Raw genomic sequence first — 26,106 nt, 5'->3', positions numbered from 1 at the left:
CTCCCCACAGTAGATCTGAGAGGTGCATTTTCACGGCTACTATATTCCTCCTCTCCCATTCACTCTATCCTTGTGGGTTATGTATATAACTCTCCCACCCACACACATATGGGTATTAGCACAGGATTTTATATACACTGTGTGTATGTATGTATACATATATGCTAATACACAGGAGAACATTTGTATATATATAATATGTCATATATAATATGACACGTGTCTTATATACATAAACATTCCCAAGTTAGGAAGTTTTCTCAGGTTGTTTTACCTTCCAATTCTGTGTGGCACTGTGAAAATTAGGATTCGTAGGTGGAAGTGATTTATGGCTGGGATGGGGGTAAACTATTGTAATAACTGAAGTTACAACTGTTATTCTCACTTTATTGATGAGGAAGTGATGTGCATAGAAGTGAAGCAAATTCATACAACCAGTCAGTGATGGAGCTAGAATATGAATCTAGATAGTCTGACCAAAGATCATCTATTTTCCACTGTAACATGTTATCCCCGCGCCCACAGTAGAATTTTGTTGTGCAATACCTTTGTGCATCCAGGTTCAAAGGTAGGTTTGGTTGATGTATCTAGAGATACTTTAGGAGCATCTGAACACCTAATATTTCCATGATCAGATTTTATTTGCGGAAAACATAATGAGAAACTTGATTTCTCTTCCATATAATTATATAACATATTACCCCCTAAGTCTTAGTTGTTTACAGCAACAATCACATTATTTCTAATGGTTTTTGTAAGTCAGAAATTCAGGCAAAGCACAATAGGGCTAGCTTCTTTCTGATCTCTGAGATCTACAGTGTCAGCTGGGAGAATTAAAACCTGGGGACTGGAATCATCTGAAGGGACGTCCTCTCACAGGTCTGATTGTTGATGTTGGCTGGAGGCCTGGATGAAGATGTTGCTCGGCACACCCACACAGGACTTCTCCGTTTTTTTTTCTTTCTGTTAATAATAAGTGGCTAGTTTATAGGGCAAGCATCCTGAGAGAGTGAGGTGGAAATCATATTGCCACTTATATCTCCTCTGGGAGGGTGCATAGCATGATTTCTGCCACATTCTGTTGGTAGATGCAGTTGCAAAGTTCTACCCATATTTAACGTTTAAGAGAAAAAAAATAGAGCCCACCTCTTGATGGAGATATGTTAATGTCACACAGTCAGAAGAGCAGGCTGGATGGGACAGCTCTGTCCACCGACAGATGTCTTTCATCTCTCCTCTGTCTGTGTAATTATTTACCTTTGATTGGCTGCACTTGCAAAATATATTCTGCCACATATCCTCAAATGAAAAAGAACTGGAAAACTGGATGAGATCTAATTTGTGTTTGCCAGAGAATGCAATGTAAATTTCTTAACATGCTAACTGATTTTAGTAACATTTTATAAATCCTATAAACACACTTCTGCTTTAAATTGGAGAAGATATCATGAAGGAAGAATCTTTGGTTAAGACTTGTCAAGTAAGGGGCAGTTTCTCTTGATTTAAAGCAGCTTTGTTTTGTCTTACAAGGTGCCGTCTCTGTAGTCTCTGCTGTGATGGTTAGGGAGTATAAGTTTTTGAGCCACACATACTGTTTAAAAGCTCAGTAGTTACATATACTGGCTTTTTACCTTGGACAAGTTATTTAACTTCTGTAAGCCTCAGTTCCCTCCTCTATGAAATGGACAATGATAACACCTACTTTACAGAAAGATTGCATAGTTAAATAAAATAATATGTACAAACTACAGTGTCATAGAATACATCAGTGTTATGTTTCCCTCCATTTAGAAACAGAGCTATGAAGGACAATCCTTTTTGGATCAGTCCTTAAAGTAAGGAAACGTTTTCAAGCTATAATTCTCTCGTCACATAGATTTTAAATAGATTACGCTAAAAATTTCACTTGAAAGACCTAAAAATACATAGGTTTATATTGTATTTGTGTAACTCAAGGCAAAAAAATTTGTGAACAGTCCAGAAAAAAATGCCCAGAATTCCAAATTGTGTCACAGTCACTAATTCATTAAAAAAAAAAATCTTTACTGAGTACCCATTATATGCCGCATCAGGCCAAGGGCCGGGCAAAAACACTGAGCCCCGTAGGCACACCCTAGCACACAAACACATAACAAGACCGCATGCTTATTGTACATTCTTGTTGTATTAGAATTATTCTTCTGCCTCCTTCACCATCTTGACAATGCTTTCTATACTCTCCATACTTGTTCCTTTAATAGCTTCCTGGCTTCACATGTTGGTTCCACGTGATGATTATCTAGGGCTTCCTTTTCATTTGTTTCAGGACCTGTGAAGGAGTCAGAGAATATGTCTTACTGGAAACCACAGAAAGTGGAGTCATAAACTGAGTATCATATAGCAGCTGCCTGCTCAGCCTCTACTGCGTTTAAAACACATTGCGTTCCAAGGGATTTATGGAGTAAGTTTGGAGCAGAAAGCCTCAACACTCAAATACTTCTCACTTAACTTTTTAAGCTAGCCTCCTGCTTTTTTTTTTTGCATCAAGAGGTGTACAGGTACCCCAGGTAAAACTCAGAAAGCAGCTCCATCTCCGTGTGCCAAGCTGTGCCTGGAGGATGCTTACTGCTGCATTCTTAAATCCTGGCGCTTGGTGCGGTGAGGGACAGTGTTGGTATCAGATTTTTTTTTTTTTTTTTTGAGCTCTAACTGTGCATCATTTGCCCTAAAATAATGCATTTCCCTAGGTGTTAACATTTTTACATGCCTTTTCCTCTGTGCATATCCTCTGCACTTCTTCATCTGACATTTAGCTTTCAGCACTATTCTATAATCATCGAATGAGCGTACAATGCTCTGTCATGCAGTAACTATTTCTGAAGGAATGATGGAGAGGAGTTTCTAGAAATCTTGCCACTTAAGAAAAGAAAATGGACTAAGTGCTTTTCTTTGTCTGTTATTGTCGCAGTAGATGTGCTGTACCATTTAGGTGTTTTGAGGGAAAGGGGATAAGTGTGCATGTTATATTTCAGGGAATAGCACAGCTCTAAGTGTACTTTCTAATGGCTTTTGTGTGTGTGTGCTGGCAAATTAGGTTATATTCAGTGTTTTATTACTTCCTCTTTGACTGTTCTTTACTTTGGTAAAATTTATTTTGATTGGGATAACAAAAGAAGAAATATTCAATGGCTAACAGTGGGTAAACCAACAATGGCCCCAGGAAAAACATTTGCTTTCCACATCCATGTACTTCCCGGTCATAAGTGTGGTGTGTCAAAAACAGTAGACTTAAAAATGATGGTTCCATTTAATTAAAATAAAACGGAGACTTGAAGTGGAGAATTATCAACAATGTTCACTAATTTTTATCTTTTGGAGTGATTCTTAAATGATCTGATAATTTTCTCTATTTCATATTGGTTCAAGTATCCACATCAGCAGTTTTGAAGGCAGGTCTTATGTTGAAGGAGAAGAGAGAGGAGGAAACAAAAAAATGACCTAAAACACATGTGCTTTGAATCACATAGACCTGGTTGTCATTTGCTGCCTTATATACTTAATAGCCATGTGATTTTGAGCAGGTAACTTAACCTCTATTTTATCTTACATATATGTATGTGTGTGTATGTATATCTATCTATCTATCTATCTATCTATCTATCTATCTCTATCTGTAAAACAGGTTATTCAGAGTAAAATACAGAATAATACGCCTGGCATATAGTAGGCACTCAAGTAAGCTTAGTTCTCTGTCATTTTCCCTCATCTCCCATCATTTTGGTAGTTACATGTTGATAGGACCCAACCTATATTAAGAGGTCAAATGACAGTATATGAAACTAATTGGTTTCACCATAACTAGTTTTCAAGTTGACTGATGATAGATTTGATGTACATGTCAAAAAAGTCACTCCAAAGAGAAAATTCAGCTTATTTATTTAAAACTGTTTATTGAGCAATACAGCACTCAAGGCACCATGGGGAAACTCCTAGAGGTTGCAGAAATAAATAAAACACAAGGAAATAAGATTAAGTAGGGAGAAACCACAGGAGTACAAACAGCCCTAATGCAAGTCAGGATGAATTAAGTGCCACCAGAGAGATGGAGGATGAGGGAGCGGGAAGCCCTCACTGTTAATATGATTTTAGTGCTGTAACTTTAGAGACAGACGGGCCTATGAGAGACATTCAGAATCATATTGTATGTTATTTGAAAATAGGAATATCTATAAAGATTTATGGCTTTTTCAGATAAGAAGTTTAGGAAGATAATTCAGACATGGATTAAGCAGCAACTGGATGAATTGAATTCCAGTCAAGGATTGGAAACTAATGGGTTACGGACATAATCATGCTTGAGTATTCGATAATGTGTGTATTTTGTTTCACGGATGAAGACTGTGAGAATTCCCCTTTTAAAGGGCATAATGGTTTAGTGAGATCAGAGGAGAGACCTACTTGTCTGCTACAGAGGTAAGAAAAATAACCCTGCATGGCTGCACCAATCTACCCAATCTGAATCTGTGGTTGACATGCAGCCTCAGCGAGCTGAGAAGCAAAGCCCAAGCTTGTTAGGGCAGGAAACCCCAAACTTCATTGGATAATAATTGTTTGAAAATGCAAAATTGTGTTGTTTGCAAATTCTCACACTTAATCTTGGGAACCTTTAACATTAAAATTTAAGAACTTGATTAGATAAATTTATAGTATCTATAGTGTTACATTATATTTGGAAATAATCTGTGCATGTTTGGTATTTTAAGTACTTGTAACATTGAAGAGAATTTGGCATTTTATGAGTATAATTTGCCAATTTAAACTTCCTAACAGATTAAACTTGTCATTCCAATTAAAAATTTGTCACTGAGTAATTGTGACTTTTTTTATAACAGGATAACAGAATTTTCCTAAATTTGTAAAAAGTATTGGTATTTTAATGAGAAATTGATTGACTATATTATGTTTAAATTTTTATGTTTATAATAATTCCATAAGTTCTTGGGAAGGTTTGTCTATTAGAAAATCAATTTACTGAAAGGTAAAATTACAACATGCTAAATTTATAAATGCAGGATAAAATGTTTAAGGACATCTGAATAAATAAAATCCCTTTTTTTTTCTTTTTTAGCCTAAATAAAATTTTGTTCAAATTGTTGGTCTTTTTAAAGATGTAACATTTGGATTTGCTTATTTTCTCTATTATTTTTGTAGTCTTTTTCATTCATCTCTCCTATTATGTTATTATTTCCTTACTTCTTGTAAGTTTAGTCTGCTCTTGTTTTTACCTCGGTGTTTTAAGGTGAAAGGATACGTTTTGATTGGACATATTTTTTAACAGTCATTTATGGCTGTAATTTTCCCACTTATGTATGATTTTGGCTGCATCCCATAATTTTTGGAATGTTGTGTTTTCATTTCCACTTTTCTCAAAGTATTTTATAATTCCTCTTGTGATTTCTTTTCCATTTAGAAATGTGTTGCTTAATTTCCAGGTCTGTGAATTTCCAAAATTCCTTCCTTTCTGCTATTGATTTCTAATTTCATGCCATTGTAGTCAGAAACCATACTTTGTATGATTTTAACTCTTTTAAATGTACTGAAATTTCTCTTACGGCCAGCACATAGTTTCTACTGGAGAAGATCCTATGTACACTAGAGAATACTTCCGCTCTCTTGTTTCTGGTTGGAGTGTTCTGTAGGTGTTGACCAGGTCTACATGGTTTATAATGTTGTCCAAGTCTTTCATTACCTTTTTGATCTCCCCCTGGTTGTTCTGTACTTTAGTGAAATTGGCTATGGCAGTTTCCAACTATTGTTCTGAATGATCTATTTTCCTTTTAATTCTGTAAGTTTCTCTTCATGTGCTTTGGGGCTCTGTTATTACATGCCTCTATGTGTACACCTATTGTACCTTCCTAATGGATTGGGCCACTTTACCATTAAAACAAATCCCTCTTTATTCCTAGTGACATTTTAAGTCTATTTTGTCTGACATTTGTGTACCCACACTAGCTTTCTTGTGGTTTCTGTCTCCAGGGAGCTGATTTCTCTGGAGTTTCCAGGCCCTAAATTAAATCCAGCATTGTTTCCATTTTTTTTTTTTAAACTATTCCAACACCTTTTATCAATATTTTATTTTTAAACACAGGTGAGTCCACTTTCTAAATATATCATTGCATTTCAACAGTTACACAAAACATAAGTACATGTGTCTACCATTGCACACCACATGAGAACCCTGCTGGGTGAGGAAATCTGTACTCAACCATTAAATTAATGAAAAATAGTGTTCACTCCAAAATATAACTAGTTGCATAGGATACCATGCTATAACATTTCAAGGTCATTGCAAACAAAAGGCAAATTATAAGAGTCCTGCCTTAATTGAGTGTACAATAAGGTTCAACATATCAGTGCAAAAGAATTTTAGAATTTACATGATTTAACAAAAGAAAAAGATAATCAGTTAAAAAGCAATCATACATTTATACTATAGTTCATTGTATCCATTCAGTGGACTGTTCCAGCTTCTTATCAAAGTCATAGGTCAAGCCCTTAAAATTATGGCTTTCAGTTTACATTACTCATCATCTTCTTGTGCCAGGACTGCACAGTTTCCTTATCGGACAACATACAATAAGAAATGAATATCAGTAGCTTAAAAATGAAACAAGTATTTATTTTATTTTGGATTTTTCCAAAAATCTCTTTCTTTTGATTGGATTTTTAAGCAAATCACAGTTAATATTATTGACATAGTTGGATTTACCCGCCATTTTACTTTTGCCTTCAGTAAATCTCATGCCTTTTTCCTGTTCTTCCCTTCTTCTTTTACTCTTCCTTTGTACTGAGGAAGTATTTTCTAGTGTGTAACATTTTAATTTCTTTAACATGTTTTTACTAGGATTTCTGAGTCATTTTCTTAAGTGATTTTTTTAAGACTTAACCATATGCAGCTTCCTTATTAAAATTTGCTTTTGAGTTGTATTAATTAAGGTAAGACAGAAAAACTTCTATTTGGTTCCATCCCTTCTTCCCCATTTTTGTGCTATCATGGTACATTTTACTTCTATGCATATTCCAAAAGCAATAATCTATTATTATAATAATTTATATACTTTTATGTTCTTTAAAAAAAGTTGAGAGAAAAAGGAAAACAAGTATTTATAAATTTTGTTTTATTAACTTTTTTATTTACTATTCTGGGTTCTCTTTATCTGTTCATTTGGTTTCAAGTTACTGTCTGATGTCATTTTCTTACTTCAGTACAAGTGTGCTCTTTTGTGTCTCCTTTGTGCTATTATTATTAAATACATTTCCATATACTGTATCCCAACAATACAATTATATTCATACTGTTTTGCAAAATTACTTTTTAAATTAAGAGAAATGTGATGAAATATGTGTTTATATTATATTGAAGAATTCCATAATCATCTTTACATATGCCTTTGTGTGTATATATGTATATTATATACGTTCTAATTACTCTGAGTCACATTTTTCCAGCCTTAAAAACTTCCTTTAGTATTTATTGTAAGATACATCTACCAGAGATGGATTTTCTTAGTTTTTGTTTACTTCAGAAAGTCTTTATTTTGCTTTCATCCTAAAACATATCTTTGCTGAGATTTTGGTTGTTGTTTGGTGGTTGTTTTTTTAGGATTTTGAATGTGCCATCCCACTGTATTCTGGCCTTTATTGTTTCTGGTGAAAAATTAGCTGTTACTCTAATTGGAGTTCCCTTCTATATGACAAGTCCTTTTTCTCTTTCTGACTTCAGGATTTTTTACTTGTCATTGGCTTTCTGTGTTTTTAATATGATGTGTCTGGTTGTGAATCAAGTTGTATTTATCTCTTTGTAGTTCATTTAGCTTCTTCAATGTGTAGGTTAAAGATTTTCATCACATTTGGGAAGCTTTTTTTCATTTCTTTGAATATTTTCTCTCCTTCTGGTATTCTGGGAGTTAACGGTGTCCCACACTTCTCTATAGGTCTGTTTGTTTTTCTTAATTCTTTTTTCTCTCTTTTTTAATTTTAAAAATCTCTATTGATTTATCTGTAAGTTTTCTATTTTTTTTTTCTGTCAGCCTAATTTACTGTTTGAGTCCCTGTAGGAAAATTTTTATTTTTATTTTAGTTATTGTACTTTTCATTTCAAAATGTCCTTTTCTTTAGGTCTAGAATTTATTTTCTATTAATCATATCTATTTATTAATAGTCTCTTTCTAGTGAAATATTATCATGATACTTTTATTTATTTTGTTAAGCCCATGCTTAATATATTTTTAATGGGTGATTTTATGTCTTTGGTATATACAAGATTGGGCCCCTTTCATAGGAAATTTCTATTGCCTGCTTTTCCCTCCTGTATATAGATGACATTTTCCTGTTTCTTTACATGGCTCAAAATTGTTAATTGAATATTGGATAATCATTTGTATGGATTCTCCTTTCCCTCCAGAGCTTCTTATTGTTTGCTTGTTTATTTGTTTAAAGACTTTGCTTGACTATTTTCATAAAGTCTATTTCCGCCACAGTGTGAAGCCTCTGAAATCACTTCTCAGAGGGGAAAAACTCACTTATGCTCAATCACACTGGGTTGAGGATTCTTTAGCAGGCTTCTCTTTGACTGTCTCTTGCCCTGATCACTCTATTAAGACAGCTGCATCTATTGGTATCAAAATCAGGTTTAGGCTCTACTAATTGCTGTCTGATTGCAGTATTATTTCATCAGTGCCCTGGGGCATAAATTGCTCCACAATCTGATCCAGTTATAGTAAAGTTCCTTTAGCTTTTAAAAGCCAGTCTCTGAGATTGGTTATGATACTAGGAAGACTTCTTAGCTATCTCTTTGGTTCTCCCTGGTAAATTTGCTGGCCTATGGTTTAGCAGGGGCTACCAGCCTCCTCCTAATTGCTTACCACAAAAATCTCCATTGTTTTTGAGAGCATATTTAGGTTTTAACTTCCCACACTCTGTTCCAAATAAAGTCAGTTCTTTGGGAAGAGCTTCAGAGCTCTCGGTTGTTATGACCTACCTTTTTCTCCAGGCAAAATCTCTGGAGTAGTGACTCCAGAGCTGGGCATGAGACAGTGCCCTACTTTTCCCAGAGTTACAGTCTTCCTTTACAAGCAACACACTGGGAGCAGGTGATAACCTCAGGTCTTCTTGGCTTGCCTCTCCTGGGACTGAATTCTAGCAAGCTGGAGTAGGAGTGACTATGACCCCCATATTCTCTGTCACACATGAAGTACAGCTTCTGCCCTATAAGTAGAAATTGGGTAGAGAAAGCAAACTCCAAATCTGTTGGATGTACTTGTCTTGTTCTTTGAAAAGATAAGCAAAATTGACAAACTTTTAACTGGACTCACTAAGAAAAAAAGAAAGAAGGCTCAGACAAATAAAATCAGAAAAGGAAAATTGTAATGGATAGCACAGAAGTACAAAGGATTATAAGAAAATTCTGTAACAACTATATACCAACAAATTGAACAACCTGGAAAAAATAAGTAAACTGCAACCTTCCAAAGCTAAATCATGAAGAAATAGAAAATTTGAACAGACCAATTAATTACCAGTAATGAAATTGAATCACTAATCAAAAACCTCCTAACAAACAAAGTTCAGGACAAGACGGCTTCACTAGTGAATTCTACCAAACATTCAAAGAAGATTTAATACCAATGTTTCTCAAAGTCTTCAAAAAAAAAAAAAAAAATTGCAAGGATAGAAATGCTTCCTAACTCATTTTACAAACCCCAATACCAAAATGAGACAAAGACAACACACAAAAATAAAACTATAGTCTAATAACTTTGATGAATATATATGTAAAAATCCTCAACAAAATATTAGCAAGTTAAATATAGTATATTAAAAGGATCATACACCATCAAATGGGATTTATTACAGGAATGCAAGGATGGTTTCACATTCACAAATCAATCAACCAACATGATATGCTACATTAACAAAATGAAAGATAAAGTTCATATATTCACTTCAATATATTTAGAAAAAGCACTTTAAAAAAATCAACACCCGTTTATGATAAAATCTCTCAGTAAAATGGGCATAGAAAAATGTGCCTGAACATAATAAAGTCTGTATATGACAAACCCACAACTAATATCATACTTAATGGTGTAAAACTGAAAACCATCCCTCTAAGGTCAAGAACAAGACAAGAATGGCCACTTACTGCTTTTATTCAATACAGTATTGGAAGTCCTGGCCAGAGCAATTATACAAGAAAAAGAAAAGACATCCAAATTGGAAAGGAAGAAGTAAAACCATCACTTTTTGCAGATAACATGATTTTCTATATAGAAAACCCTAAAGAATCCACCTGAAAACCTGTTAAAATAATAAACAAATCCAGTAAAATTGCAGGGTTCAAAATCAATATACAAAAATTTGTTGTGTTTCTACACACTAACAGCAAAGTAGCAGAAAAATAAATTAAGAAAACAGTCCCATTTACAACTACAACAAAAAGAATAATAAAACTGTGAATAAAATTTTCACCAAAGAGGTGGGAGACCTGTACACTCAAAACTAATATATTGTTGAGCAAATTGAAGACACAAAGAAATGGAAAGCTATTCTGTGATCATGGACTGGAAGAATTACCATTGTTAAAATTTTCATGGTATCTAAAGCAAACTACAGATTCAGTGTAATCCCTATGAAAATTCCAACAACATTTTTCACATAAATAGAACCAAAAAAACTAAAATGTATGTGGAACCACAAAAGACCCAAGTAGCCAAAGCAATCTTGATGGAAAATGAATAGAACTGGAGGTATCATACTACAAAATTTCAAATTATACTATAAAGCTATAATAATCAAAACAGCATGGTATTTGTAGAAAAACAGACACCAAGAGCAATGAAAGAGAATTGAAAATTGAGAGCCCAGAAATAAACTCACACATATATGGACAATTAGTTTTTGACAAAGGAGTCAAGAACATAAAATGGGAAAAGAACAGTCTTGTCAATAAATGGTGCTGGGAAAACTGGACAGCCACATGCAAAATAATGAAACTAGACCACCATCTTACACCACAAACAAAAATCAGCTCAACATGGATTAAGGAAATGGAGGTAAGACCTGAAGCCATAATACTCCTAGAAGAAAATATAGGAAGTACTCTTTTTTACAGTGGTCTTAGCAATATCTTTTTGGATATGTTTCCTCAGGCAAGATAAACTAAAGCCAAAATAAACAAGTACAACTACCTTAAAATAAAAAGCTTCTACACAGTAAAGTAAAAAAATCAACTAGATGAAAACACAATTTACCAGATGGGATATTTGCAAATCATATATCTGATAAGGGATTAATATTCCAAAATATACAAAGAACTCATACAACTCAACAACAACAAAAGACAAAAAGCTTCATTTTAAAAATGGACAAATGGTCTGAATAGACATTTTTCCCAAGAGGTACAGATGGCCAACAGATACGTGAAAAGATGTTTAGTGTCACTAATTATTAGGGAAATGCAAATCAAAACCACAATGAAATATCACGTCATATCAGTTAGAATGGCTATTATCAAAAAGGCAAGAAATAACAAGTATTGGAGAGGATGTGTGGAAAAGGAATTCTCTTACACTGTTGATGGGAATGTAAATTGGTGCATCCACTATGGAAAAGAGTACAGAGTTTTTTCAAAAAAATTAATAGAATTACCATATGATTCAGCTTTTAGACTTCTGGGTATTTATCCAAAGAACACAAAAGACTAATTAGAAAAGGTATATGCATTATTTATAATACCAGTATATGGAAAAAACTTATGTGCCTATTGATGGATAAATGAATAAAGGTGTGTTATACATCTATTACAATGGAATACTACTCAGCCATAGAAAAAAGATGAAATCTTGCCATTTGTGACAACATGGATGGACCTTGAGGGTTTTATACTAAGTGAAATGTCAGATGGAGGACACATTTGTGTGATTTGACTCATATATGAAATAAAAAAAATAAATGAACAAACTAAACAAAAACAAACACATAGATACAGAGAACAGAGTAGTGGTTATCAAAGGGAAAAGGATGTTGAGGATGGCAAAATGAATAAAGGGGGTCAACTCTATGGTGGTGGAGGGATACTAAACTCTTGCTGGTGAGCAGACTGTAGCATGTACAGAAGTCAAAATATGTTGTACATGTGAAATGTATATACAATTATAATCCAGGGTTACCTCAAAACAGTATTAAAAATTTTTAAATGTTTTTTCTTTAGTACATGTGCTTCTATAATTTTAGCATGTGCCAAGATGCCTGTCTCTTCTGGCACTATCAGTTACTTTGCCAGGGTGGTTGTCTCTGACCAACACTGGATGACAAATCACTGCATTATTACAGACATAAAAAAAAATCATTTAATCAACTAAATTGTCTAGGAGAGCACAAGACTGATAGAACTCAAGTCTTATCCAAATTTTCCATTTGAATGGGGGCATTTATTCATTTATTGATTCTACAACCTAAGTTGAGTGTTGGTGGGTGAGCAGGAATTATTTAGAGAAAGTCTGGGGTTGGGTGGGGGAGATGTGGAGGTACCAGAGATCATGACTATCTCTGGATAGAGAAAGCAGAAGGAGCAATAGTATGTCTAAGAGCATAGAGATGGGCGGAACTGCAAGAAGCTTAATGTGATGGGTGCATAAGTTGGGAGGTGAAGTGCGGCAACATAGTGATTGTGAGATTTAAGAAGGGCTAGATCATGAAGGCAGTTTATGTCGGGCTTAGCAGTCTCCCCTGTACCGCAAAGTGGCATGGTACCTGTTATGAGAAGAGCTGGCTTGCAGTACATTTTAAAACCTTTCTCCTGTGGTTTCCCCTCTGGTTTTATTTGAATTGAGCTTTCTATATTCTTCATGAAATATTCTTAGTCAGGACTTGTATGAAGTGGAATATAGTATTTCTGAGTGATAAAAAGTATCTAAAGCAGAGCTGGAGGGCATTGAATGGATCCCAAGACAACTTTTATTCCCCTGGCATCATGAAAACAGGTGAATTATTACTAAACCATGGAGAACTCAGCATCTAAATCATAGATGGAACTGCATAACTGGAACCTATCAGAGAAATAACATTGTCAAAATAGTTACATATCTATTACGCTGTCCACTTCAGCCAGGTCACGCACGTAATTGGCTTAGAAACAGCTCTAGGCTAGCTGAGTTAAAATTAGATAGAACCAAAACAGATTCGTAAGGCTTTGGGTCTTTTGGATATGACAGAAAACCACCCTGGGGACAAGATGATACCTACAATTTCTATTCCATTGGGCTGTTCATTGTCAGACTAAAGGGATTTGGAAAATTGTTTATTCATGTTTAATTTTGTGAATTGTTCCCTCAGCCTTTAACTCTCACAGTTGAATTTACATAATTATAATTGCAACATAGTTATTTCTGATAACTTCAAGCAAGTGAATGATGTTCTCGCCTTGTGCCCATGTCAGGCACATAACTGGAGCTCAGTAGGTATATCTGGGTCCCTCTGGAACTGAAGGATCAGAGTCCTTCTCATTGTACCTTTTAAGTAGAGTCTGGCACAGGTCTGTCACATAAAAAAGACTAACCAGTTACTATTTTTTTAAATCATTTTGAAACTGGTTGACTTTCTGTCCTCATTCTGCAGTTGATGTGTTTCTTGAAAAAGTTGGCTTCTGATGCTTAAAGAATCTCCCAGTCCTTTCTTCCATCACGTACCTCTTTAGAGTTAGTAGTGCACCCCTAGAGATCAGGGTGACATCCTTAATCGCCCACTGCCCACGAGATAAATTTATGTTTCTCAATAAATGGGATTGATTCTTTTAGAAAGAATTGGGAAACATAGGAAATATGGAATTCTTTCCATAGAGAAGAGCATCTAAGGAATAGTATAGATACACATACATTAGAGAAGATGAGATAAAATGGTACCTCATATGGATGGAAAGCAATTTCCAGGGGAGTTCTTTTAGACTTAGAAAGATATATTTTAAAAGCTTTAAAATATTTTAAAAAATCTTTTATTACAAAAGTAATTTTAGAGTATTTGGAAAATATGGAAGATTCAAAGAACAAAATTAAAATTGTGTATTCTCATTTTTTAATCATAACTTCTGTTAACTTAAGGTACATATTAACAATCTTTCCTCTATATGATTTTTTAAAAGATCATGTTTTCTTCTCTTTTCCTATTATTTCTACATTTTCACATTATTAAATAACCTTAAAAATATTTTTATTTGGTCTCAGTTTGTTAAACAGAATGTTTCTATTTTCTCTGCACTGAATAATGGCATAATAATCTTTATGGATCCACATTTATTTGCCATTTTTATTATTTCCTATGACATTATTAGAAAAAAATCCCTCAGTCACAAAATCTTGCAGTAAATGAAGGATGCCAAGTACCCAGCCACCCATACTACCTTATGTTATTAATTGATCATGACCGTTTTTTCTGACTAAACCTGGTCAATCCCTCCAAATATTTCTAATATGTTTATATTTGTGTTCAAGACAGTCTCACATTTTGAAATGTCTTTTCATCTGAAAGTTTATCTTGGATTTTAGCCAATTCAGTTTTACTTTTCAAATCCTTACCTGCTGCAATTACCAGACAGCTAATTCATTGGTATGATTTTGGGAGTAGGTTTTCTCTCAAGTCTTATCTAGTCCAGATTTTCTTTGTTCCATGGATGCCTTGCTCTGCTTCCAGATTTGCCTTCTTTTTCACATCAGTCCTATATCTTCATGAACTTTCAATATACCTCTTTGCTAAGGGAATTAAATACCAACTCTTAATTCCAGTATTTGAGACACAGTTAGGGAAAGTATTTTTTTAAGTTATGACATTTTTAGGAAAGTTGGACAAAGAGTTATGTACAGGTCAGAAGTAGTGAAGTCTTTTTGGCATTATGTCTTAGCTTCCTTTCCCTACCACAAAGTAAACAATACTTTTCATTAAAAAAAAAATTAAATGTCTTTGGCTTGCTGAAGAAAGGAAAAATCTAACAGCCAGAAATCTAATGATATGTCAGAGGTTTGGATTTCATACAAGGACAGGGACTGTGTGTTTACTCTCAATGCTCTGTATAAATATCAGTGCTCTGGTTTCAATGTTTAATTTCCTGACCAGTATTGGCCAGTGTCCCTAACTTCAGTATGGGGATGCAGTGCTTTACCATTTAAATTTAATAGCATCTTTTAAAGGAAATCACTAGTTCGTTACAACACTATTTTGCTTCATATCTAGCACTCATATTTGATGGTACCGCATGTATTTACTTACCTATATTTCCGGGCAGGGCAGTGCTGACTGAAACGAGACTTTTAATGGTAGTGCTTCCAGTGTAAATTGGAAAATACTAGTATAATTAGGTTTACTAGACTGTGATAGGAGTAGAGACTTTTCTGTAGTAATCAAAGGCTCAGTGTCAGGAAATTAAGCAAATCTGTGTTTCCACACACACACACAAACAAAACATGGAAGGAGATCCCTTGAGTCTAGGGTATATTATTATAAAAAGCTTGAAGGCGGAGTTGCCCTATCTTAGACCTTTATCTGCACATCAAAATGCAGTTGCTGTCATTTGCAATGCTTTATGGGCTTCAAACTATACTGCAAAGATCAGTACATCCTTTTAAAGCCGCCTTTATTAGCTCATGTGCTCCTGGCATCTTCTGTTTAAAGTTCTCCAGTAGTCTTAGCTCCTCAATTAGTCGATGCCATTCTCTGAGGTTCACATGATGCTGTGTATATGCAGGATAATTAGATCAGCTTTCCGAGGTTATTTTTAGTCTTTTTAGAGGAGTTGCGAATGCAGTAAATTTGCTCCATGCTGTTATTTATGGCAAAACGACTTGTATTTGATCATAGTTTACTCTGATGGTATTTGGGGAAAACTGGCAAAGTTTTAACTTCTTTTTTTTTGTTTTTTTTTTTTTTTAAATCAATGGGCTTCTGTTTCTGGCACTTTGCTTTAAAAAAAAAAAAAGTGTGATGCCTGCTGCTGTACATAATAAATTCATCACACCACGATCCAGGGCCAAGTCAACTTGAGTTACAAATAGCCTGGGCTCCGTGTCTGGGATGTGCATTCTGGAAATGACGGACTTCAGAATCTTAAACCTGAAGTCTCATTATAGGAATGGTGAGAACCATATGGCCTAAAAAGCTCAAGGAAAATGGATAGAGAAGTACATCTGGCTTTTTTGACATCTACCATCACATTCTGGTTCTAACAGCATGGAAATGTGAATAGATCTTCGAGTAAAGGGGTGATTTGCTGTTTGAAGCAATGTTAATAGGTTGTCATTTTAGTTTCCATGATGTTTGCTATCAGAAATTGGAACCATTTCTGTTTAGTTTAACCATCAAATGGTTGGTGCCTATTAGGTATCAGAAACTATGTGTAGGTGATGTAGGTGCTGTGGAACAGAATTCCCTTGGTCTGTAGAAGTTTGTGGTGTAGTTGGCAGAGTAGTTATATAAATGGGTAAGTGCAAGCATTATATGGTAAATGTCACCTATGCTACAGATAGAGAATGTGAACTTGAAAAAAGTGTGCTTTGAAAATCAAAGTAGCCCTTAGGTTGGACTCCATGCTGCTTCTAAGCCGGGAACGAGGCTTGGGATCTGTACTGCTAACCTAAGCACTAGCCCCTCTGTGGGGTTGCAGTGCCTTTCAAACTCATCCTGGGCATCCAACGCTTCTTACCAGATGAAGTTTACTAAAGATTATGGTAGTGCCTACACCAGAAATTACCCTACCTTTCCCCCACTTACGCAAAGCAAAGTGTGTCTTTTTAAAGAAGTTATAGTTATGTGCCAAGTATATATTTGATTTTACCTTGGCATCATGGTGCTTAAACAATTGTTTTTGAGGATGAATCATGAAGATTAATGCACAGAAAAAATGTGTCTGTATGCGAGTCATGTTATGTCACACTTTGTGTGTGCTCTTTGATTTGTCTGTCAAATTCTTATTTAAACCTCAAATGACACCTGTTCAGGGGTCCCCCCCCCCCTTTTTTTTGAAGCTTTCCTTACCCTTGCTTTAAATAAGAGATAAACATATCCATCTCTATTGCTACTATCTTGACATGTATCACATTGTATTCGGGCTTTATAACTTATTAACTGTGCGATTATGGACGAGTAATTTAACTTCTCTTTCCTCAGTTTCCTTATTTGTGAGAGAGAAAGAATGAGCCCGACCCTGTAACTCTGCCCTGAGGGTTAATTGAGCCTTGCATGTAAAGTGTCTGGCACAGCGCCTGACACATAGTGATTTATGATCACGGTGTTTGGCTCTTCTATGAGGCTGTGCACTTCCTGGTGCCAGGAATAGCTCCTCACAGAAGGTAGTATCTCTATAAATCTTGGCTTAACTTAATTACGTCTCTGCCCTTCTAGATCTCAATATCTTTTAGGTAAAAAAAAAAAAATGGTGGTAAAATTGTTTTAGTGCTTAAACTAACCTGTCAGAGGAAGAATCTCCTTTTAACTTATGGAAATTCCTTAACTTGGAAGATCTTTAAGTGATATTAAAGTAGGACATGTTATGATCCTTTTTTGGGGCAATGGAAGTCTTAAGAACCCACATCATGTCCTCAATTACATATCCACTTATGATTCTAAGGGCAGATGTGTTACCAGATTGAATAGAAGGCATTGTGTAATGCCCTTTCCAGAGATAATGTCCAAAAGATGTGTTTCATAAATTATATAGCATATACAAGGATAGAAAGCGAGCACAGGAAACAATATGCATTATAGACCACATTAGATGAGAAAAAATTCAATTTTCAATGAGGAGACAGTTTGAATTTCATCTCCACTGCCCAGCTCATCTGGGTAAGTCCTTTGCTTTAAGGTTCAAGGTTACCATCAGTAAAATAAGATTAATAGTTTCTACTTTAGGGATTTTGTGAAAATTAAATATATTATATATAGAAGTACATTACACAATGCTTTCTTGAAGTTGGAGATTTTCATGACTGCTAGAAAGTTTCCCCAAAGGCAGTGGTTCTCAACCTTGGCTGCATGCTAGAATCTCCTGGGGAGACTTAGAAATCCTCATTATCCTCCTTTGTCTTTGAGTGGCATTTGGTGTTTGGATCCTCCTAGAATTCTGGTAGTTAACTCATGTATGTTCCTGATGCATACTGTCTGCTGTGGCCTTTGCCTCTGCCTCTGTCATGGTCACTCATTCTGTGACCTCCCCAACCAGATATTCTGTAAGTGTTCATGTCTAACTTTGGGAATATGCATGAAAGTCTGTATTCTGCTTATTCCACATAAGGACTAGGAGAACTGAGTTCAAACCCTTGGTCTGCCCAACACTGATGCACTGCCCTTAGACACCCTCTTCCAGGCTTGGTTCAAGACACTGTCCTCCTAGAGTCCCCAGTGGAAAACATGGCCAAAATCCTCCCTTAGCATTTTGCTCCAAAACCTCTCAAACACACAGGCTGAGACGATGGCCTGACTATCTGTTTCCCCTCTTCTGTCTTATCTACCTCAAGCCCTTCAGTTCCATCTGGATGGTGCAGTCACCTTGTGTAAAATTTTGTCACCAATTGGATGTGCACCTTGACATACTACAGCAGGTGGCAAAGTGCTACAGAATAAACACTTGTGCCCCACCCCCCAAATTCATATATTGAAACCTATTCCCCTAATGTGATGGTGTTTAGATATGGAAACTTTGGAAGGTGATTAGGTCATGAGGGCAGAGACATCATGAATGGGATAAGTGCCCTTGTAAAAGCGACCCTGGAGTGCCCCCTCACCACTTCCTCCATGTGAGGAATGCATTTTCTGTTGTTTATAAGCCACCCAATCTGTGGTATTTTTGTTACAGCGGCCTGAACAGACTAAGACACAGAGTAATTTAGAAAATCCCTTCTTTTTCAACAAAGATTAGTTTTCAAGCCTATTGTTAAATCTTATTTTGGCCTCACACGATAAGCCTCAGTTCTCTTAGATTCCTGCTTTGACAGCTGGACGTAGATCGGTGTGTGTTAAAGTGCCATCTCTGAGCTGGGCAGTCGAGCTCCCACTTCCATTTGGGTGCCCCCACGTCCCAGAGAAGAGAGGACAAACTGATTTTTAGCTTTTTTTTTCTTTTGCCACAACGTTTGTGAAAAACAACATTCAGAAGCTTGTAGGAGAAAAATACCCACCTATCATATCCTCAATTAAGAATACGCCTTCTCATTATTACTATTCTCCTTTTATCTTTATTTTACAACCTTGTTTTAAGCCAAATATGATCAAAACAATGTATCAAATGATACTTTCTAGACATTGTATTCCTAGTCCTTTAGTCCAGTAGTGCCTGCAAATTATACTAGTAATTGTGTTCCTAGTATAGTGTCTGTGTCTAGTCACTGTGAAAGTCTTTTGTAAGGTTCCTAAGGATGAGAATATCTAACCTCTGTCTTTCTTTATCATGAGAGTAGTGCTTTACAAATCACTGTATTTGCAGAACGTAGTCTGTGATCTGTAGCATAATCATATCTGTCATTAAAAAAATTCTTTACAGAAAAGTCTTACTACTACATGTCTATGTTACTTATAATTTACTCTCTTAATCCCAACCATTAAAAAACTGTGGTAGGTGATTCTCTTGAAGGTGAAAAGAGTAGAAGTCATCATACACTTGGACATTTTCTCTAATTTCCATCCCAGTCACAACACATAAGGACTCAGAAATCCAGAACAGGAAATTCTGCCTCTCCTGGCGGCCTCTATGTGAGAACCTCTGGGTAATATCCTGTTGGTCATTGTGGTGGCACCTCTCTGTGCTCACGGATAGTTGTGTTTTCTTCCTGGACGTGTAAGTGGACTATGTGTTCCCACCCCCTTGTAGCAGGTGGGCCCATATAACTGAGGCATGGCCACTGAAATGTGAGCCATTTCCAGACAAGGCTCATGGTTCATCCCTCTCACTCTTTTCCTGTGCTGACGAAGTGGAGAGAACTCTGAAGACCTGGCGTGGGGTGGAGGGGGTAAACCAGAGAGTGGAGGCAGCCTTTAAGAGAAACATTCCCTTGCTTCAATTTTCTTAGCCAACAGAGTTGGGTTGGGGATGGGGAGTAAAATAATTGTGAAAACATTCTTTCTGGATATGGGCAATTTACAAAATGTTCAGCATTCTGACTCCACTATTACATGACTGTATGAGGGCAAATCGATATTATATTTCTTTATGTTCTTCCTCAAGTTTCTTATAATACATCTCTATATACTGATTATGTTTCCTTTTTTTGTTTGTTTTTTAATGGCGTAAAAGAGAGATTAGCTGATTTGGTAAATGTCTTAAGAGTTTCCACGTCACAAATTATTTAGGCATTTTTTTATTTCCCTTTTAAAGTTTTTAGAAATGTTTATGCTTGCATTGTCTCTGCCCTTATTAGGAGTTCCAAATTGCATTCTCTTTTTTCCTTCCATATATGAATAATAAATTTTTATTTGATTAGCTCATGTGAAAATTATGTGTAAATTACTTTAAGTGTAAAATATTATTACGGTATGTTTAAATACTACAAAACATATTATATATTAAAATTTTATTTTAATGTAAATTTTAAAAGTACATTAAAAAAGTGGAATCTAGCTCTTTTCCACTCTATTCTTCCAGGTTAGCGGCTGATAATAACTGGGCATGTGTTCCTCCAACCGTTTTCATATACACACAGGTGGCAAATTTTAAGAGAAGAGGCTTAAATTCCCACCACATAAAATGCAATTCAAAAAACCTACAATATAATATTGGCCAAATGCTATTTTAAGTAAGCCCTAATTTTTCTTAATAGACTTTGAAATTGAAGCATTAATTCTCAATTTGAAAAAAAACAGTTAATTTTTGAGCAGAGGTTATAAAAAATTTACATACCTCTATGTGTAATTTCTGATGGTCCAAGGTGATTAGAGGAATCAGTGGAACCTGGATGAGATTCATAGATGCAACCTTGTCAAGACAAATGAAAAAGAAAGTTATGTCTAAGTTTATGGTTAGGCTGATACAATTTCAATTAGTAAAACATTTTTGTACTCTTAATACAGTATTTTCTGTTTTTTGGTCCTCTTCCCAAATGTTATTAAATCAACAATTTTTCGTGAAAATCTTGGCTTCAGGAAACTGAGGAATTATGGGCACATAAAATTTAGAGTTATTTTTAATTGAATTACATTATTACAGAACATATTCTATGCAGTATATTATCAATTTGGTGGCTTGCTTTTTTAAACTCAGAAATATATCATGGACATTCTCTCGATTAGTACATATCTTTCTTAACACATTTTTCATTGACAGACATTTGCATTTCCTTTCCTTTCTCTCTCTCTCTGTCTCTCTCTCTGCTATTGCCAACAATGATTCTGGGAATATTCTTGTAGAGAGATTCTTGTGAATGTGTGTGTATATTTGCTGGATACCTTTTAAAGGTAGAATTATTAGATAAAATTGGACTCCAAAATCACTGTGCAACATTTCTTATATTCCACTGCCTTATGTGAGCACAGTGATTACTGTGGTAGTTATTTTGTAGTCTGTTCATTGAGCGCTATTTTGAAGGCAGTTACAGGTTTTAGGAACACGGAAATCTTGGGACTGACACAATCACTCAGTAATGGGCTGAATGTTTGTGTCTCTCCTAAATTCATGTTTTGGAGCTCTAAACCCCAGTGTGATTATATTTGGAGAGTGTGATTTCCTTTGGGAGGAAATTAGGATTAGATGAGATCAAGAGGGCAGAGGCATCACAATTTGACTAGTACCCTCAGAGGAAGAGGAAGAAACCAAAGATCTCTCTCCCACTCCCTGCATGTAGGGGTATAGTTAGAATGCAGTCATCTATAAACCGAGAAGATGGCTCTCAACAGACATCAGCCTTGCCAGCACCTTGCTCTTTGACTTACCAACCTCCAGAAATGTGAGAAATAAATGTTTATTGTTTAACCATCCAATCTATGGTATTTTGTTATAGCAGCCTGAACTGACTGAGACATATTCCACTGTCCTTTAGTTATTTTTTTTTTCCCACCAAACCAACTACATCCCATTCTCTCAGTTCCATTTGCCTATAATTCAGGGTTATTTTAGCATTTTCCTAGGGGAACTCATTTTTTTGGTGCAGTGTCACCTATATGATGTCAAGGGTTTATCATCTCTGTTGGGATTTCTCACAATTTTATGCATAACAAGTCATCTCAGAATTGGGTGGTTTAAAACAATCACTTATTTATTTTAAACTATAGTCAGCTAGCTAGTAGATCTTATGATCTACAGCAGGCTTGGCTGGTCTTGCCTGGGCTTACTCACGTGTCTAGAGTCCACTGCTTTCATCAGTTAGGGGCTGGCTGGTCTAAGGTGCTCAAAAATGAGACTTACCTCTCTCAGGTCCTCTCTCTTTCTTCAGCAGTCTGGTCCAAAAGGCAGGGTCCCCAGGGTCAGAGCAGAAGTGCATAAAACCTGCTGAGGTGCAGGCTTCATACTACATCATTTGCTCTACATTTAATTAGCCAGAGCAAGTTGTAAGCCTAATCTCAAATCAGAGTGCAGAAATAGATGCCAACTCTTGATAAGAGGAGCTTACAAATGTGGAAGCAAATCTGAAGTCTACTCTAGAATTCATCTGTATTATAACTTCCAGAGATATCTCAGTGATCCAATCTGCCATCCAGTTATCTTCTGATGCAATGTATGTGTATGTGTGTGTGTGCATGTGATAAACCCAAATTCATTGAGTTGGAATGGAGGAGATAAAAATGTATTCATTCACAGGGTATTCTAGTTTTTCTATTTTTATATTAATTTTTTCAATTAAATAATTAAATGCAGATAATTTAAGTGTAAAACAGTATGTACAAATTCTAATGGTTCTTTAACAAGCTTAAAACAAACATTTTAAAAAAAATTAAACTTTTTATGCTCTCCAACCCTGTCTGCTTTTTCCCACATTGTCCTAATATATTTCTCTCTCAATTTTTGTTAAATACATAGTGTTTTCATGACAATTATGCACATGTTCTCTACTGAGTCTAGGTATGTGCTCTGATTATATTTGTTTTGACATTAAATTTTATTTTTCAAGATTGAATAATTTTTTTATTTGCTTAGTTTTCTTGGAACATCTGATAGACACTTCCCATACACATTCACAGTTCCATAAATTACCTCCAAATAGATGGCCAAAATAGTTAGGTAATCTATAAGTCCATTTTTTCTCCCTCTGGTGACAGGCTCTGGTCCACTGCTCCCATCATGAAAGTTGTTCCTCAGTCCTACTGTTGCCTGACTTCCCTCTACTACTATGCTAGGAATTCTCTTCTCATCTCTCTGGCATTGTTTCCTCTAGCAACTCCATCCCATCTCTTCTTTCTTGGATTGCTTCCTCATCATCTAGTAGCTTCTGCTAAAGGCTCCATGGAAAATACATTGGTAAACTTTAATTATTTGAAATTTTCTTTATTCTAGACTCTCCCTTCATTGCTCTTCTGAGTAGTTATGTGACACTATTTTGAAAGTACATTTTCTAGTTGTCAACACATCTGTTGGGAATTCTGAAGTCACTGTGATTATCTTTTATGTGTATTTTTTTTTTTTTTTTTGCTCTTAGAACGTTATAAATTCTGTTTTCTCCTTGGCGTTATGAAATTTGTAATAGTGTGTCTTCTTTCAGGTCGTCTAAAATTTATTGTTTTGTGCATTGATGGGCTCTTTCATATAGAGTCTCATACCTTAACATTAGCTGAAATATTCTTGTGCTGTTTCTTGGCAATTTCCTCTCCATTGTTTTTTGTGATATTTCACATTAGTCAGATGTTGAATTTCTGGGACTGATCCTTAATCTTTTTATTTTCTCTTCTTTGTCTATTTTTTTTTTTTTGCCATGTGCTGTTTTATCTTCTAATTATTTTTTTCCATCAAAAATTAGCTATTATATTTTTAATTTACAAAAGCTTTATTTTTTTCTAACTCTGCTTTCTTTATGGCATCCTATTTTTATGTACACATTATCTTCACTGTATGAAACTAATAATTTAATAACATTTTATTTTTCTCATTTCCTTTGAGCCCTTTTGTCAGAGTTTAGCTTCTTTCTTTTATGCTGTATGGCCTTTTCAAAACATGTTGTAACCTTTGGTTCCATTCTTTCATATTTAAGAATGAGACAGTAAAATGCTTTTTGGAATCTCTGAACATGGTGAAGTTGGTGGCTTGACGAAAGTCACTGTATATGAGGTAGCTACTTGGATTTTGAATAGGAATACACACACACACATACACGTGAGTGCATCTTTAGACATTTAGTTTTTCTAGAGAAAAAGAACTTTCTAATATTCTACCTGAGAATTATACACCTGCCAGCTGGAAATTCTGATGTTTTGGAATATTCTGCCTGGGGATTACAGACAAGGCTGATAGCACACGGGAGATGGTGGGAAACAGGGCTGATGTTGCAGAGACTGGGGTCCAGAGAGTCCCTGAGTTAATGTCTTTGGTAAGCATTAGGGTGAGATATGCCCCTAGCTCCTAGAGATCACGGGGGAGAGGAAAGGGTTTCACTTTTCTAAAACAGATTTCCAGATTGTCCTGTCTTAATCCTTATCTCATCTCCCTTTCTGTGATACCGTTTCTTCCAATTCCCATAACCTTTCATGATTCTAAGTTGTCTTGCTTCTTGTTGAAACCAACCAACCCTCCTTTCCATTCCACCTGTGCTGCAAACCCAGCTGCACATAGGCTTGGCTTCCCTTCTCTTTGCCAGCTATTTAGTAGTTCTCTTTTCAACCTTTATATATAGTCTCTCACACTTACGAATGTCCCTTTGTTTTATTAAAACAGAACTTTTGCTTCTGTTTTTCTTCCCCTTAGAAGGAGAAAGTGAAGAGTATTGTCTTTATCATCTTGAAATTGATGGGCAGCAAGTTCTTAATACTGCTGGAAATAGTAAGTCCTCCCTCCATCTTTTTGCCACATCTATTTTCACAATTAGGTCAGATCAAGGCTTTTCTTTCTTCTTTTCTTTCTTTCTTTCTTTTTTTTTTTTGAGAGAGAATAGTTATAAATTTAAACTCTTCAATCCCTTTACCCCCATTGCCATCTTTCCATATAAAACTGAGAAACAGTATCCAAAACAAGTTGGCTGAAGCTAATTATCTCATAATTCTAAGTTAGGGCTTGCATTGCTTTTCAGTCTCTATTTTAGAAGAGAAAATGAAGGAAGCCTTTACTGCATACGGCACAGTTAGTGTAAGATTAACCTGCTGTAACAACTCCTCAAATAATTAATACTTATTTCTAAGTAGAGCACCATTGAAAATCATAGGTTAGTTCTTTATTGTCTTAAAGGGCATTGTTTTTATTTGATGGTTCGAGTCTGTCCACGTGTATGCAGCAGTTCACCGCAGGATGTTATGAGACTGGCCTAGAAGTGCCAATAGAACATTTCTGTTCATGTTCCACTGTCTAGAACATAAGCACGTGTCACCATGAAGTTGTAAGGGAAGCTGTGAAATATAGAGACTAACTGAAAACCATGTCCTAGCTGTAACTTCCTTACTCTGGAAGGAAAAGTGTTCCAGTTATTGCTACTTAGTAATAAAGTACTCCAAACCTTGTGGCATAAAACATCATCTTATTATGCTCACGGATACTGTAGGCCATTAGAGCAGAAAGGATACAGCAGGAAAAGCTATCCTCTGCTCCACAGTGTCTGGGACTTCAGCAGGGTAGACTCAGATGGCCGGGGGTGACTTGAGAGGGAGGCTGAAACAGCTGAGACTAGAGATCCTATTTCTGAAATGGACTTTCAGTCACCTGTCTGGCACCTGGGCTGGGATGACTCAGCTGGGTCACACGGTGCTGTCACCCGGAGAGCCTCCATCTGGCCTGTCCACATCACTTGGGCTTCTCACAGCATATCAGCTAGGTTCCAGGAGGCAGTATTTCAAGTGATTGTTCAAAGAGAATCAGGCAGAAGCTGCATGGCCTTTTCTGATCTTGGGTTAGAAGCCATGTGGCATCGCTTCCACCACACCCTACTGGTTACAAGCAAGTCCTAAGGATAGCCCTGAGTCAAT

General features: G+C 35.8%; 1 long non-coding RNA gene across 6 annotated transcripts in view; it reads right to left on the bottom strand.

Moving 5' to 3' along the window:
* Positions 1 to 231: 231 nt before the first annotated feature.
* LOC116668084 overlaps positions 232 to 26,106 on the bottom strand; it is a 93,082-nt gene continuing 67,207 nt past the window's right edge. For 2 of the 6 annotated variants that reach the window (XR_004325166.1, XR_004325165.1), the window contains 4 exons: positions 20,912 to 20,986; positions 14,610 to 14,783; positions 9,020 to 9,246; positions 232 to 2,308 (listed from right to left, as the gene is read on the bottom strand). This is a non-coding gene — a long non-coding RNA (uncharacterized LOC116668084). The remainder of the gene's footprint in view (positions 2,309 to 9,019; positions 9,247 to 14,609; positions 14,784 to 20,911; positions 20,987 to 26,106) is intronic. The other 4 variants (XR_004325169.1, XR_004325168.1, XR_004325170.1 and 1 more) reach the window with 2 other exon arrangements.

Source organism: Camelus ferus, chromosome 13 (assembly GCF_009834535.1).
Source record: "Camelus ferus isolate YT-003-E chromosome 13, BCGSAC_Cfer_1.0, whole genome shotgun sequence".
NCBI classification, from domain to species: domain Eukaryota; kingdom Metazoa; phylum Chordata; class Mammalia; order Artiodactyla; family Camelidae; genus Camelus; species Camelus ferus.
Note: the sequence above shows the minus strand (reverse complement) of the source record. Positions and strands in the feature narration are given on the sequence as shown.